Below are 15,226 nucleotides of genomic sequence, written 5' to 3'. Positions count from 1 at the left end.
GGGACGCCTACTGGGTCCTTCTCACGCTCTGCACATTGGCAGGAAGGTCACAGCAGATGGGGAGGAGGGGGGGGGTAAAGATCAGCTCGGAGATTAGAGAGGCATTTTTAGCCAGCCAATCCCCGCCTGGGCCGTGCATGATGACTCGCCCGGCAGCACAAGGTGAAAACAGGACTGCAGAAAAGGCAGTGAATAAGCTTCCAGCCGCGCTCTGCCTTCCCTGGGTGGGACGGTCCCCTCTCCTTCCCTTCTCTCCCTCTCACATCCAGTTCCCTTTCACTATCTGTCTCTCTCACTTTCTCTCTCCTTCCTGCTGCTCCCTTTTCCCTTTCCCTCGCTCTTTGTCCTCACATACTTTTACTTTCCTTTTTTCCCCATCGTGCTCCCCGCATTTCCTCACTCACACTCTCCTTCCCCATCACTGTCTCGCCTTTCCCCTCCCGTTCCCTGATTCCCCATTACCCCACTCTGCTCTCTCTCCCATGCTCATCACCCCCCGTCTCTCGCTCCCTTCCCATGGTCAGAGGCTCAGCTCCCAGACCAGAGGAAGCCTCCCTCCAGTCCCCTCTGTGCAGGCAGAGGGAGAATGGGTGGGACGTGGCCACCCCTTCCAATTCCACTCATTCTGCTGGTCTAGAACTTGGGACCCCAAACATTTGCTGTCATTCCTCATCCTTAAGGCTGGCCCTCTTAGCCCCACTACACTGCTTTCCGAGCCATGCACAGGTCTCTCCCTTGCTTACAGAGATTTCCCTGTTCCTGGGGCTACTGTAATATATACAGTGTAAATCGACCCTTTTCCCCCTTAGTGCTACTCTGCCTTGTAGGGGTGGTGGATACAGAGCCAGAGAGCAGCTCTCACCCTCCCTTCATCCCCTGGGGTCAGACCTCGCTCTGTCACACCCGGAATTGGCGAATTGGCGTTATCTCCCTTGCATCAGTGTCAGTTGTTTGGGTCAGGAATTCTGGACCATGAATCAAATGTTATGGACAATAAGCAGGGGCTAGGCCAAATTCTGCTCTCACTTGCTCCGATGCAGCCCAGGGAAATCAATAGGGTTGTGTTAGCTGACTGAGTGCACAATGTGTCCCATTGTCTTCGGGTGAGGGGAAATGCAATATTTATTGGCCCAAGCAGTAAATAATGACTTAGGTGAGCTCAGTATTGACCAGGAAGGGAAATAAATCTTGCTGTTCACCCTGTGAATCAATTACTATGCAACTAGGTGCAGTGTTACATTCTGGGGGCCAGGTATTTAAATGCACAGCGCCAAGGTCAACATGCAAAAATGCATACATGCCTACACCTGCATGTGCAGGGCCTGCCTCTGTGGCCTTGCCTGTTGTGGGGGCCCCCTACACCAGTTCAAAGAGGGTGTGAAAAGCTACCAAAGTGCCAGAGCAGCGTTTTACACCCCCTTTGCATATGTATAAATAACTGTGCTTGGGGCAGGGCAGTGAACAGCCAGGCTTCAGCCACCCGTGATATGTGCACAAACTGGGTGATTGCCTGTGTAAATGGGCATTGCCTGCAGATGTCTAAATATCAGGAAGACAAGGTGGGTGAGGGAATATCTTTTATTAGCCCAACTTCTGCTGGTGAGAGAGACAAGCTTTCGAGCCACATGGAGCTCTTCTTCTTCAGAGCTCTGTGTGCTCGATAGCCTGTCTCTTTCACCAACAGGAGTTGGTCCAATAAAAGATATGTCATGTACCTAGTCTCTCTAATATCCTGGGATTGCCATAGCTACAACTACACTAAACATGAGGAAATCATTCTGCTGGTGGTGATTGCAAGCAACTGCTCCACAGGGGTAAACCCGCTGTGAGTGGAGAATCTGGACAATAGTATTTTTCATCCCCTCTAGTGGTAGTTTTGATTATAATTCTCCCTAGTACAGGAGAGGCCTCTTGGCCTGCATTACTCTGAATACTTAAGAGAAAGATGGGTGTCGCTGTGTTTGGAGAATAGAAAGTAAAGCCTGCAAAATGGCTCTTAAAGTTTGTAGCGCAAATTCTGTTCTCTCCCTGATGTAAATCCAGTTAAGTCAGTGGCATTGCTCCGGTTTTATGCTGAGGTAACTGCTATGTTCACATCATACAAACAGATAAGTTAGAGAAAAATATAAATACTCTTGCTGGAAGTTTGCAACATAACACAACTTTATTTCTTACCATTCGGAAGGATAAAACACAGAGAGAAAGCCAGAGAGCAACAACTCATCCCACCTTATTCAAAGCTGTCTGTCTGCAAACAGGCTGCTGTTTGGCCCAGGTTGCACTCTTCCCCACAGACCCCCTAGCCAGGAAGCAGGACCAGGAAAAACCCTGAAACGTAAAGTGACAGCTTGTAATTTGGACATGGTTTTCAATACACCGCAGTAGCCAAAAGCAGAAGCTGAGCCAGCGGCTGTACTCAAAAAAACCCCAAATCCCATGCGTGTCCATTATAAAACAACACCCATGAAGTTCTGTAGTGTAACCAGCAGACTAAGGGGAGATGAAGTTTGCTATGTGATGAGCTTCCACACCTCTCACCTTGGGTTGCCGACAAGCCCTTATTACAAGAGATGTCCCTTATTTTTTCATCTCTGTACAAGAAGATTGGGAGTTGCTGAGTGCTGCAAAAAGCAGAAGAAATACCCCTAGCGAATGTAGGTGAGTACTGCTTTGCGTTATTATAAATGATGTCGTAGTAGGCATCCTTCAGCCTCGAGAGACCATGAGTATGTGCCCCGAGAGGTAAAGAATTTACTCTTTTGGTTTTATGGCATCCGCGAACATGGGGGAAGAGACCCGCTCAAGAGAGACAATCTTTGCCGCATCTGTCACATTTAAAGGTGGTGACCTTCTGGCCTCTGCCTTTTGCAAGCTCTTTTCTCCTCTGCAAAGCTGGACAGCTTCCTCTCATAACCCCAGAGACCTTTGTTAAGCTCTTGTTTCCAAAGGCTGTACTCTTGAGTGTGATCTTTCCATTTGTCCACATCCACGTCCATTTATTTGAGGTCTCACTTGCACACATCCTTGAAACGCAATGCTGGGCGTCCTTTGGGTCTTTTTGCAGATGGGAAATCGCCGTAGAGGATATCCTTTGGGATGTGCTCATCATTCATTCGGCACACAGGCCCAAGCCAGCAACGGTGTTGCTGTTTGAGGAGTGTTTGCACGTTGGGTGTGCTGGCCTGTTTGAGCACCTCAGCATTGGTGACTCTGTTCCTCCAGGAGATTCCAAAATGATGATGATGATGATGATGATTGATAATAATAATGAATATCAGGAGGAGGGGTGGTGCGGGGGTGCTAAGAAAACAGTCCCTTATTTTTGAAATTCCGTGTTGGCAACTCTGCAGTTCCTGGTTTCACGGGCCTGTTCTGCTTTGGCTTCCTGTCCTGGTTGAAGTAGAACATTTCCTACATTCAGTGCTGCTTGTAGCCGGACACACATTGCGCCCGGTGCAGACCATTGGCAGGGGCAGAGCCAGGGAGAGCAGCCGCTTCGCCGACTCCTGGGCATGTTCAGTCCCACCACCAGGCATGCTCAGTGGGTGCAAGATGGGAAGTGATGCTGCACCTGGGTGGGCTAGGCTGGAGGGCGGGAGCTGAGTGTAGCACAGACTCAGTGGGTGAGGCATGGGGACCAGCGGCTGCAGCAGGGTTGGCTCCACAGAAATTGGCGGTGACCAACTGCGTCTCGTTGGGACGTATGAGCTAGCCCCTGGGATAAGGCCCATGGGCCTGGCAAGCAGTCAGGGCCCTGGTTTTGCATCTCATCTTCAAGGCTAGAAACACTGGTCGCCCTAACGCTACGCTGGGGCAGGGGCAGGTTCTGACTTGAATGTCAGAGCTTAATTGGCAGTGCAGCTTTCTGCAGCACCTGTGTTCTCCTTCTAGGTCTCCCCTCCGAGCGGGCCCAGCCCTGCATGAAATGTGCCCCAAATTGCTGACAGGGGAGGCATGGCTACGCTGCAGGGGAAGGCTTTCCCATTGCATGCATTTATAACCTGCATGCCTGACAGCAGACGCCCACCCTGCTGCAGTCGCAGTGAGTAATGCATGCTTTTTTTTCCCCTCACCTACCTCATGCTGATCCTTGGAGTTTGATCCATATCGGTCTATGCTGAAAGCAACAAGGTTCTGTCTGCCTTGTGGCACATCCGTGTACAAGCATGAGCCAAAATAAGCAAATGCTAGGGGCAGAAACTCTCAGCACCGTAAGGGGATTGGATATTAAACCATAGCCAAGGAACTCTACCAGACAATCACGCTGTTAGTCACTCCCAGCTCCTTCCACTTCTCACCCGCTGCCCCGTTTCCCCCAGGAGTCTGGGAGGATTGGCTGCCTCCTCTACTGAACGGCAGGGGAAAGTCCCCAGGATGCAGCAGGACCAGGGGAGGATTTAGGGTTAGTGGGGCCCTGTGCGCAGCTTCATTTTCGGGGCCCCCACACTCGGGACCCAGCCAAGAAAAAGAACATTCTCTCTTATCTCCCATGTGGGAGGGGGTGAGGGGTGCGGGCTCTGGGAGGAAGTTTGGGTGCAGGCTCTGGGCTGGGGCAGGGCGTTGGGATGTGGGAGAGGTGCAGGGGGGCAGTGCTTACCTCGGGCGGCGTGACTCCCAAAGCGCCCGGCGCACACACACCCCTCCGGCAGTGGCTTCTAGGCAGGAGAGCGGGTGGGGGAGGCGCTAAGGAGTCTCCACATGTCATTGCCTAAAGGCGCCACCCCCACAGCTCCCATTGACTGCAGTTCCCGGCCAATGGGAGCTGCGGAGTCGGCGCTCAGGGCGGGGGCAGTGCGCGGAGACACCCCCGTCCCCGCCAGGGGCGCGCAGAGACATGCCAGCAGTCTGCTGCTTCTAGGAGCAGCGTGGGGCCACTGGCCACGGTATGCAGGCAGCTTGCCTGCCTGAGCCCTGCTGCGCTGCCGGCTGGGACTCAGGCAGGTTGTCAGATATTTGTCCTGCGTTTTGGGGGCCCCCTGTTGTTGGGGGCCCCATGCCACCATGCAGTTTGTTTCATGGTAATTCCACTTCTGAGCAGGACTGCAGTGCAGGTGCCACCTGAGAATTCACAGCAGTGTTATCGACCCACCCACCGCAGTGGCTCTCCCCATTGTGGTGGCCGGCAGGGCTTCCTCTGATGAAGGAGGAGGAGCAGAAAGGCAGGAGTAGAGAGTCTCCCAAGGAAGGAGTCTTGGAATGAATGGTGTTTCAGTTGGTTGTTTCCAGCCCCCGTAGCACTTCCCTCTTGCCTGGCAGGGAGGTAGAGGGACACTCATTCATCAGCAGAACTGGCAAGGGAGAGGGGAAGTGTAGCAGAAGAGGAGGATTCATAGAGTTTAAGGCCAGAGGGAACAGTTAGATCATCTAGTCTGACCTCCTGCACAGTTCAGACCATTAAATTCCACCCATTTTCCCCTGTATTGAGACCAGTAACTTGTGCTTGGCTATAGCAGCTCTTCCAGAAAGGCTTCCAGTCTCACTACGAAGGCATCAAGAGATGGAGAATCCACCCCTTCCCTTGGTAGTTTGTTCCCGTGGTTCATCGCCGGCACTGTTAAAAATGCATGCCTTATTCCCAGTCTGAATGTGTCTGGCTTCAGCTTCCAGCCGTTGGTTCTTGTTCTGCCTTCCTCGGCTAGATTAGAGAGCCCTTTAAACAACCCCACTCTGTTTTCTCCGCAGGAAGGTACTTATACACTCTAATCAAGTCACCTCTCAATCTTCTTTTTGACAAGCTAAACAGACTGAGCTGGTTAAATCGCTCGCTGTCAGGCATTTTCTCCAGCCTTTCCATCATTTTTGTGGCTTTTCTTCTGTACCCTCTCCGACTGTTCAACCTGCGTTAAGAAATATGGGCACCAAGACTGGCCACAGTATCCAGTATCGGTCTCACCAATGCTGTATACAGAGGTAAAATCATCACTCTTCTCCTATTCACTTACTTCCCTGTTTATACACTCAAAGATCATATTAGCTCTTTCTGCCCCGGCGTTGCACTGGGAATGCATGTTCAATTGCTTGTCTACTGTGACCCCTAGATCTTTTTCAGAGGCGCTGCTTTCCAAGATCCTTTAGTCTGTTCTGTAAGGGTGGCCTGCATTCCTTGTTCTCTGACGCTTAACTTTGCATTTAGCTGTATTAAAATGCAGGAGGAAAAAGAAGATTCCATCATGCCCAATAAAAAAACCCGAGCACATCTACATATACCTAATTATGTTTTGCTGAGGATGCAAATACAGGGAAAGAGCAGGAGGGAGAGGAGATAAATGAAGAGAACGCGGAGTCGGGCTCTGAGTTGAGGCTGTCGGTGGCATCTGCAGTCCAGACTATGAATCTGAAGTTCTATGCCCAGCTCTGCCACAGATGTCTTGGGTGACACTGGGTCAAGTCACTTCCCCTCTTTCTGCCTCAGTTTCTCTTATCTGTGAAATAGGGACAGTACTTTTCCATCTCTCATGGAGGTTGTGAGGCTGAGCTCATTAACACTAGTAAAATGCTTTGAGACCCTCACATAGACAGTGCTGAACTGGTGTAAATCATTGATATTATTGGGCTCTCTGTCTCACCTCTTATTCTCCTGTGTGCTAACATGCATCCCCTCTGGATACCCAGGTGGTGGTGGTGGGGTTTCAAGTGTCCCTTACTGGCCTAGCTCAGCTCCCACTGGCATCAAAGGGAGAGTTCATCCTTGATTGCAAAAGCAGTGGAGGAATTAGGCCAACACTGAGAGGTTTGGAAAATCTCACCCCGTGTTGCTTGGTTTTGTAAGTCAGGCTGGCCTGTAAAGGGTTTTGTGGGCAGCATCCCTCGCCTCCTCAGTATTAACTGGCCTTTAGAATTTGATCCACATTTCCTACAATACCAGATACCTACATCTGTCTGCAGGGGGACTGTGGGTAGGAGGGCATGGATCACTGTACTGCTCTGTCACAAGGACTGCGATCCCTATGAGGGTGCCAAGGAAATCTGCCCCCACAGTGAAAAAAGTGTCTGGGTTGTTAAACACCCGCCGAGACAGAGCGTGAAAGGCAGGGTGTCCTTCCCACACATCACAAGGAGGAGGGTTTGTGTGACAGTGTTGTGTGTGCTACTGCAGCCGAGGCAGGCAGGACTGCAGGCATAAACGGGGATGTAGCCCGCACAGCTACAATGCCCATTGTCCCATCTTGAGCTGTTTGAATGGCTGGCTCTGGGGAGTGCTGCAGACTCCGAGCGGACAGAAGGGGATCTCCCACCCAGAAAGCTGCATAAAAATGCGCCTCCAAACAATAAACTCTTTGAGGCACATCATTTTGCACTGATCTGATTAAAAGAATCTGTTGGAAGGATTTTACAAACCATTTTAATCTAAAAATCCCCCGGAGAGTCTAAACTGGATTCCGTTTTCATCACAGCACCGAAATCTGTGTCTTCTCTTCACTGAATCTACTCCGTTCAGGAACATGACACAACCCCACTCTTTTCTCACTTCCAGCAGTTCGATTTGTACTGGGTTTGGAGGGCCAGTCCCGCCCCCGGAGCAACAGGCTCAGATTCCCAGTGTGTCAATACAGCTATTGATTTTTATAGTATTTAAAATGTTGTTTATGAATGGTGGGAGCACATGGTCATAGTGCCATAACTATGCATGGCTGTCTATAGAGATTAAAATAAACCCAGCCCCTGCTCAGAAGGATTTACAATTTAAGCCACCCAATCCTGTAATTTTATCCATACAAATAGACACCCTGTGCCTATGTGGAGCCTCTCTGACTCGAATAGGATTCTTAAGGGCCTACCCACATGAAGTCAATGCCGCTCCATATGTGCCCGGAGAACCGCGTGATTGCAGGATCAAGGCCTAAACTAACGTAGCACCTGACGGTAACCGACAGAAGTAAGGGAGGAAGGTTCTAACCTGAGGGCCTCCATCTGTGAGAGTTTTAGGTTTCAGTCCTGCAAGGGCCTTGAGAGTGGGGCTATTCACGTGCTTCATGTTAAGCACTTTGCTGGGTCAGGACCAGAGGGCTCATCCTTTTGCAGGATGCAGCCCCTGTGCCGTAACACTATCTGTTGTTGTAGATAGACTGCCTACACGAGAAAAGCCAGCAGGGTTAGGCTCATGATTTATCAAGTCCCTCAATCTCTCTGGATTGCAAATACTATCTATCTAAATATATGTCAGTCAGCTAGCCATGAGCACATTAACTCTCCAGTTAAAAAACCAGTTGGCTGGCACTAGGACCTGGATGAAGCCCCATGAGACTGCTTGTATTTTCTTACTCTATAAAAGATTTAAAACCTCCATCAAACCAAGTCCCATTTCATTTCGCTGTGGGGGAGGACAAACAGTGAGGGTTGTTCTTTCTGCTTTGAGCGCAGAATGTGTGGAGAGGGACCTTAACATTTCACATTTTCTGCATCCAGCACAGCTTTTGTCCCTGAATTGGTCTATTTCTGATTTGTTTCATTTCGGGCACCAGGGCTGGGAGCAATAATAAGGGCTAAATCCTTGTTCCTCTTTCATTTGTCTGCATGGCCCGGCAGGATAGTTGGAAGAGCTCAAAGTGCTTTACAAAGGACTTCATTATCATTAACCCCATTTAACAGATGGAAAAAGTGAGTCATACAGCAGGGAAGTAACTTGCCCAACTGGTTAGTAGCAGAGGGAAGGAGGGATAGCTCAGTGGTTTGAGCTTTGGCCTGCTAAACCCAGGGTTGTAAGTTCAATCCTTGAAGGGGCCATTTGGGATCTGGGGCAAAAATTGGGGATTCGTCCTGCTTTGAGCAGGGGGTTGGACTAGATGACCTCCTGAGGTCCCTTCCAACCATGGTATTCTATGATTCAGAGCAGGGAGTAGAGCCCTGGATTCTAGAATGCTAGTTTAGGGCGCTAGTTACTAGCCCATCCTGCTTTGAAAAGAAAGACTCCTAGAAAATAAGGGAAAGGTTGCAAGTATTTGCTCAAAAGAGTCAGGATTGTGCCCTGACAACCAAGATGGCCAGCTGGGAAAATCAGCCCTGGCCTAAGTCTGCTCCCATGCCAGCAGAGTTAGGTCTATGTTGAGTGCTTTTGAAAACTCTGCCCTGGTGTGATGTTATTGACATGAACTGGGACTGTATAAATCATTGTTGCAACCAAGGTCCTGTAGTGGCAACAAATCTTGTATAAAGGGGTCAAATAAGGTGTCTAAGACAAGGTTATGGTTTGCCGGTTATGATTATGCTATCTGTGTGCATGTGTCATTTTTGTATTTAAATGTATAAGTATTGGCTCTATACTGTCTGTAGTTCAAATTTATGCTATGGTTCTGGGTAACACCCCAGACAAGTTGGTGTCAGCTCTGCCTAGCCTGCGTGGTGGCCCATTAAGGACCATCAGCGATACAATTGACCCATTGAGAGAAGGCAGATACACCTTGGGACTCAGCAAGGCATGCAGGGACCTGCCTATGGACAGAACTCTGAGGTTTTTCCAGGCCATATGTTGGACAGCTTGTCTTTGGGACAAAGAAAGAAAGACCACATGGCAAGAGACTATAAAAAGCTGCTGCAGCTCCGCCATCTTGTCTTCAATCCTGCTTCTGACCTCTGGAGGGACTTTGCTACACATGGAAGCTCTACACAAAGGACTGATGACCCATCCCAGCTGCGGATGTTCTCCAGAGACTTGATTTGAACCGGCAGTTTATTCCATTACTGCTGCAAGCCTGAACCAGGAACTTTGCCATTACTGTATGTAATTGATTACAATTTAACCAATTCTAGCTCTCATCTAGATCTCTTTCCTTTTATGAATAAACCTTTAGATTTTAGATTCTAAAGGATGGGCAACAGCGTGATTTGTGGGTAAGATCTAACTTGTATATTGACCTGGGTCTGGGGCTTTGGTCCTGTGGGATCGAGAGAACCTTTTTTTTTTATGGGGTTTTGGTTTTCATAACCCTTTGTCCCATAACAAGTGGCACTGGTGGTGATACTGGAAAACTGGAGTGTCTAAGGGAATTGCTTGTGTGACTTGTGGTTAGCCAGTGGGGTAAAACCAAAGTCTTCTCTGTTTGGCTGGTTTGGTTTGCCTTAGAGGTGGAAAAACCCCAGCCTTGGGCTGTAACTGCCCTGCTTTAAGCAATTTGTCATGAATTGGCACTCTCAGTTGGGTCCCACCAGAACCAGCATCGTTACACCTGGCCACTAACCGGGGGGGCAGGATGGGCAGACCGGCAAAGAGAATGCAGACAGATGGACAAAACCAACAGATCCAGCAGAAGTTGTTTCCTTTATTTTGAATTTGCATTTTTGTTTTGACAAATTCATAAAGAAATGTAGAATAATAGGCTTAATCATTATAATAGCGATGGGCTCAAACCAAAATCCCAGGGCTGGACACTTCCACATTTGGAGGAAATTCAGCTCTCTGCACCCTGCACACATTGGGTAAGCAGACCCCTTGTGAAGGTGCTCAGTTTATTATCCCCACTGGAGTACAGCGAGTTGTAGTGGCTTCCCGAGGCTGCACAGAATTACAGAGTTGGGAACAGAACCCAGCTCTTCTGGTACTAAGCCAGCATAACTACATGCCATCCCTCCCCTCCCCCCCCCGAATTAGCACATTGAATCTGTTGGAATTGGTTGTACCCCCACCCTTGTAAACAGGACCCATGATCAATGTATAATTTATAGAATTATAATGGCTCCATGAGTTTCAATGAACAGGATAGAATCATTCACAATGGCAAAGTAATATGAAGGATAAGGTATACATGATCAACCCTATTGTGTATGCTACACAGCCATCTACAGTGGGAATGTCATTCATCACTAGGATATGCACGGTGGCACTTAGAACGTCACAGAGACACAAATTTGATCCTCCTGCTCAAAAAACAACAAAACAGCACAGGCTTCTGCCACTTATGCTAAAGGAGAATCTCCACTAGTAAACAGTATTGGTCCTACGGCACACAGTTGAACAGTTCTGATTCCAACTCGTAGAGGGCAGTCATATGCACAGTTCATTAATGAACCACAATTCTCCAAACCCTCAGTGTCTGGAATAGCTGCCTTCTATGTCTGGCCTTCTTTTGTACCCTATTACGTTGCCTGATGCCAGCACAGCCAGCATTACTCTCGCAATACCTGCACGGGGGTGAGAGGGGGGCACAAAGTGTTGTCTTTTGGTGAGACATGCAAAAATGTAAGTCATTTAAAAAAATGCCATTGTCCGTGCTTGTCGACTCGAGGCCCTGAGGCATAGATACAATCCTTCCAACTGCGGATAGATTAAAAGCCCCTGTGTGGCCTGATCCAACCCACCAGACATCAATAGAAAGATTCCCACTCACTTCAGTGGACTTTGGATCCAGCCCTTAACGCTCCAGCAATCTCTGCTTAGTCTGCGTTACTGAGGATGTTGTTGAACCAGGCGAGGCCCTCCGGCTCTGTGACAGGATGGAACATGCACCGCTTCCACCCTGGTGGGCAGGTGACTAGGATGCGGAATTGAACCCAGCTGCCATCCCATGGGGAAGTACAGAGCATGAATCACGAGGACGCATGGTAAATTAACAGACACATCAGAGCTGGATGGCAGTCCATAAGAGACGATGACAACAATAGCAGTTAATAATTGATAAATGCTAAGGCTGATCCAAGTTGTGCTGTAACATAGTTAAGCATGGCTTGAATGTGTATGTCAGTGAATGCTGAGAGTGGAATCTGAGGTCCGGGTTCCCAGGGAAAAACTCATTACAAGCAAATGAGCATCCACTCTCTGTAGCATCTCTGCTAGCACAAGGAGCAGCCAGCTACCCAATGGGAGCTAGTCCTCCTGGCCAATCTATCTGAGAGATAGGCCTCAGCCCTCATGAAGATGCGCCAACATGCTAGAGGGAAAGGAAAGGGAGATTCAGCATGTAAGGATGGCCTTGGGATCTGCACGGACCCACGAAACGGCTCCCATCTTTGAATTACTGAGGCTAGAGTGAAGGTGGTCCCAGAAACGTGCAAGTTTTCATTTATTGTGCTTGTGCCTGAAGTGGGGAGATGCGCGCGTAAAGGGAGAGGCTGATCCTGATCGTCACTGGTAAACAACATGTGCCTACTTCCTTTTGCTCATCCTGGAGGGACTGTTAAATAACCAGATGCAAAAACCAGGAGGACTCAGCTGGTTAGAGAGAGGGACTGCTGGGCTGAGCCTACTGAAAGCAACTGTTTTTGCTGGATGAAACAAGAGCAGAGCAAATTGTGCGGAGAGGAATGGACACCTTGTGAAGAACCCTCCCTATTCACCGCAGTGAGTGCAGCCAGCCCTTCATTCTGATAACTGCAGTGCCCTCTAGTGCTATTGGCTGGACAGAACCGTTGCTCCAGAAAACTTTCAGAAGGGAGACCCCGCACTTCTGCAGAGATTGTTAGCCATTAGCTTATTGCATGTGTGCAGAGGGAAGGGAGCAGAGGAGAGGATGCAGGAAGAGAGGCTGAGGGGGGCTCCAATTAGAGGTATGAAGGGTGGGATTTAATGCAATGAACCCAAAGAAGTAAAAGTGGGTTTAAAGCAATATCATTGTGATGAGTGCAAAAAATTGTGTGTGTGTGTGTGTGTGCAACCTTTCTCCCTTCCTGGCTCACTTGTTACATTATGTTTAGAATTAACTGCTATCCTGGAAGCTGTCCATGTGTGCAGATCCCTGCATCCCTATGGAGCCCCATTGACTTTAGTAGGGGCTCCCCACTGGGCTAAGAGACTGCTCATGCTGAACAGCATTCAAGACCGGTGCCTTGGACTGCAAGCTCTTCAGGACAGGGACCGTTTTGAATTTATCTGGCTGGAAAACACTTTGGGCATGGACTAATTATGCATAATTGTAAAGGCTGTATTTCTGGTGTAAAATCCTGAGTGTTTTGGAGCAGGGGATGGTTTATAAACAAAATTATTGTTTTATTATCGCAAAGGTTAGTTATTTAAATGGCACTGGCAGGCCAAGCCAACTCTGTTGCTTTTTCAAAGTCTGCAGGGAAGATCCTATGACCGTTGAAAGGTGAATTTGGCCCAATATTAGCAGTTAAATAAATACTTGACCCACATGTTAGGGAAGGATTTTAGGGAGAAAATGGGTCTGGTATAATATACACAGTCACTTTGGGATTGCTGATAGAATCAATCAATCCTTATTATGATTGCAGCTGGCTCTTACACTGCTCCTATCTGACAGCTGTGTACACCTTCTCCCACCAAAAGTCTGATTCTCGCACTGGCGTGTCAGGTATTATTTTGAGGCTCTAAAGAGAAGGATGAGTTCCCTGGGGCTGCATGTCTCAGATAATGTGTTGTATTCTCTTCCACATAGGAACATGAGCTACATTCACCCCAGCCTTTTTGTATTAAAGACGATGTGACCTTTATTGTGTTGCAGAGAGCAAACTCTCTCGCAGCTTGTTCAGCCAGCTGGAAAGGGCAGCCTCCTTGGGAGGCAGCAGCTGCTTTGATGTGCTGAGGCAATGCAGGGTCAGCTTGATGGCTTTATTTATTTATTTCTGTTCCTCTCATGATTCCATTTCAGTGGTGGCTCCCAATTTTTCCCAAGTGAGGGACCACAGAGAAGTAATGGGCCAGGAGCACATGAAAGACAATCTGACAGACATAAGTAGCCAAAAAAGAATCTGACTGCATCTGTCCTCATCTTCCATGCAGTGACGCAGCCTATGGAGACTACAAGCCCCTCTGTGCAAGGCTCCATCTTGAAACCAGTGGACCTGTGAAACTTCAAAATTAATTTAATAGTGGTGGACTGTGTATTTATTTATTTTTGCACCCAAGTTATTGGCTTGGAGTTTGGTTTATTAGTCGTTCACCACACAAGCCCTGATCTTGCCAGGAGCTCCATGCAGGCAGCCCACAAAGAGCATGCTGCAGGATCAAGACCAGAGACTGTACTCTGTGAAGAGACTTTCATGAGTGACAATAATGCATAGGAATGACTCTGCTGTAAATGGGAGGGAATGGCTTATTGGATTAATCCTCAGGTTTCTGACTCCAAGACACAGATTCAATCACCAAAGTGTTTCTATGTGGTTCTTATATTCATTACCATAATAAAAGACAACCCCCCCCTTCATGCAGACCTGTGGATAGCTAAATAAATATGTTCTTTGATACAAGATTTTTAAGATTTCTGTGAGATAATGCAAACTGGGATGAGGAACCTTCTGCCCTCTGGTGGGAGCAGAATGATTTATTTTATTTATCTGTATTATGAAATAACAATGTCCAAAAGAATATAATAAAGACTTCCTGCCTCTACTTGTCCCATAGGTATATCATTTTTCCTGCTTTCTCAGTGGTGGGTCCCCCGCTTGTCTCATATGTAAATGTATACAAGCTGCAATATTGTATAGCAAAGGTCCAAAGGCTCCAATGTACAATAGTGATTTGGTTTACAGCAATCACTCCATTAGTGATGTTGTTTAATGCTTTTACTGTGGAATGCTTCAGTAGTTTTTTGTAAGTTGATGAGAATTCATTTCCATTAGCAGCTCGTAAGATCCAGTGTCTAGCAACCAGTTGAGGCCATGATGTAAGACCCATATATTTTGTTTAATGTTTGACTGGTTGTTGATTTCTCTTAGATTTTTGCAAATGTCTTCTCTAATTTGAATTTAAATTAGGGCATCTATCTATGTTTCAAGGAAGGAAAGCACATCTGTATGAAGACCGGACAGCATCAGCATTTCTTTTTAAGGGCCAGTATCTTGACTGTTCTGTTCACGGTAAAAAGTCATATGTTTGTGCACAGGGTACGATGCTTCAGTGAAATACCAGGCAAAGTATGTTAGAGGATGGGCGCTAAAAGCCAGATCTGTTGAGGTTCTGATTGTCATCTGCTCAGTACCTCTGAGGAGACACTCAGCATTTCTCAGCGAAGGTGTCTCCTTTAAAATACAGTACGTGGTCACCAGGATTTTAATCTGTGTAATCGCAAAACTTATTCTTGTTTATTATTATGAGCATTTATAGAGCACCAGTCACCATTGGCTCTGGGCTCCTTTACAAGGGTTATATAGAGAAATTAGTTATCTTAATTTCACTGTGCTTGGATGCCAACAAACCCTCAACGTTTAGTGGGAGAACTAAAAGCCAGACTGACGACTAGAAAGCCAAGGATGGCACCGCGACAGGGGTGATGGCTAGCAAGTGACTGGCATTCAGTGACTTAATTGAATTTGGTCTGCTAGGTTGGATCATTAGCTT

The sequence above is a fragment of the Lepidochelys olivacea genome (genome assembly GCF_965140295.1).
Source record: "Lepidochelys olivacea isolate rLepOli2 genome assembly, chromosome: 21".
Taxonomy (NCBI): Eukaryota; Metazoa; Chordata; order Testudines; family Cheloniidae; genus Lepidochelys; species Lepidochelys olivacea.
This window is presented reverse-complemented; position numbering follows the sequence as displayed.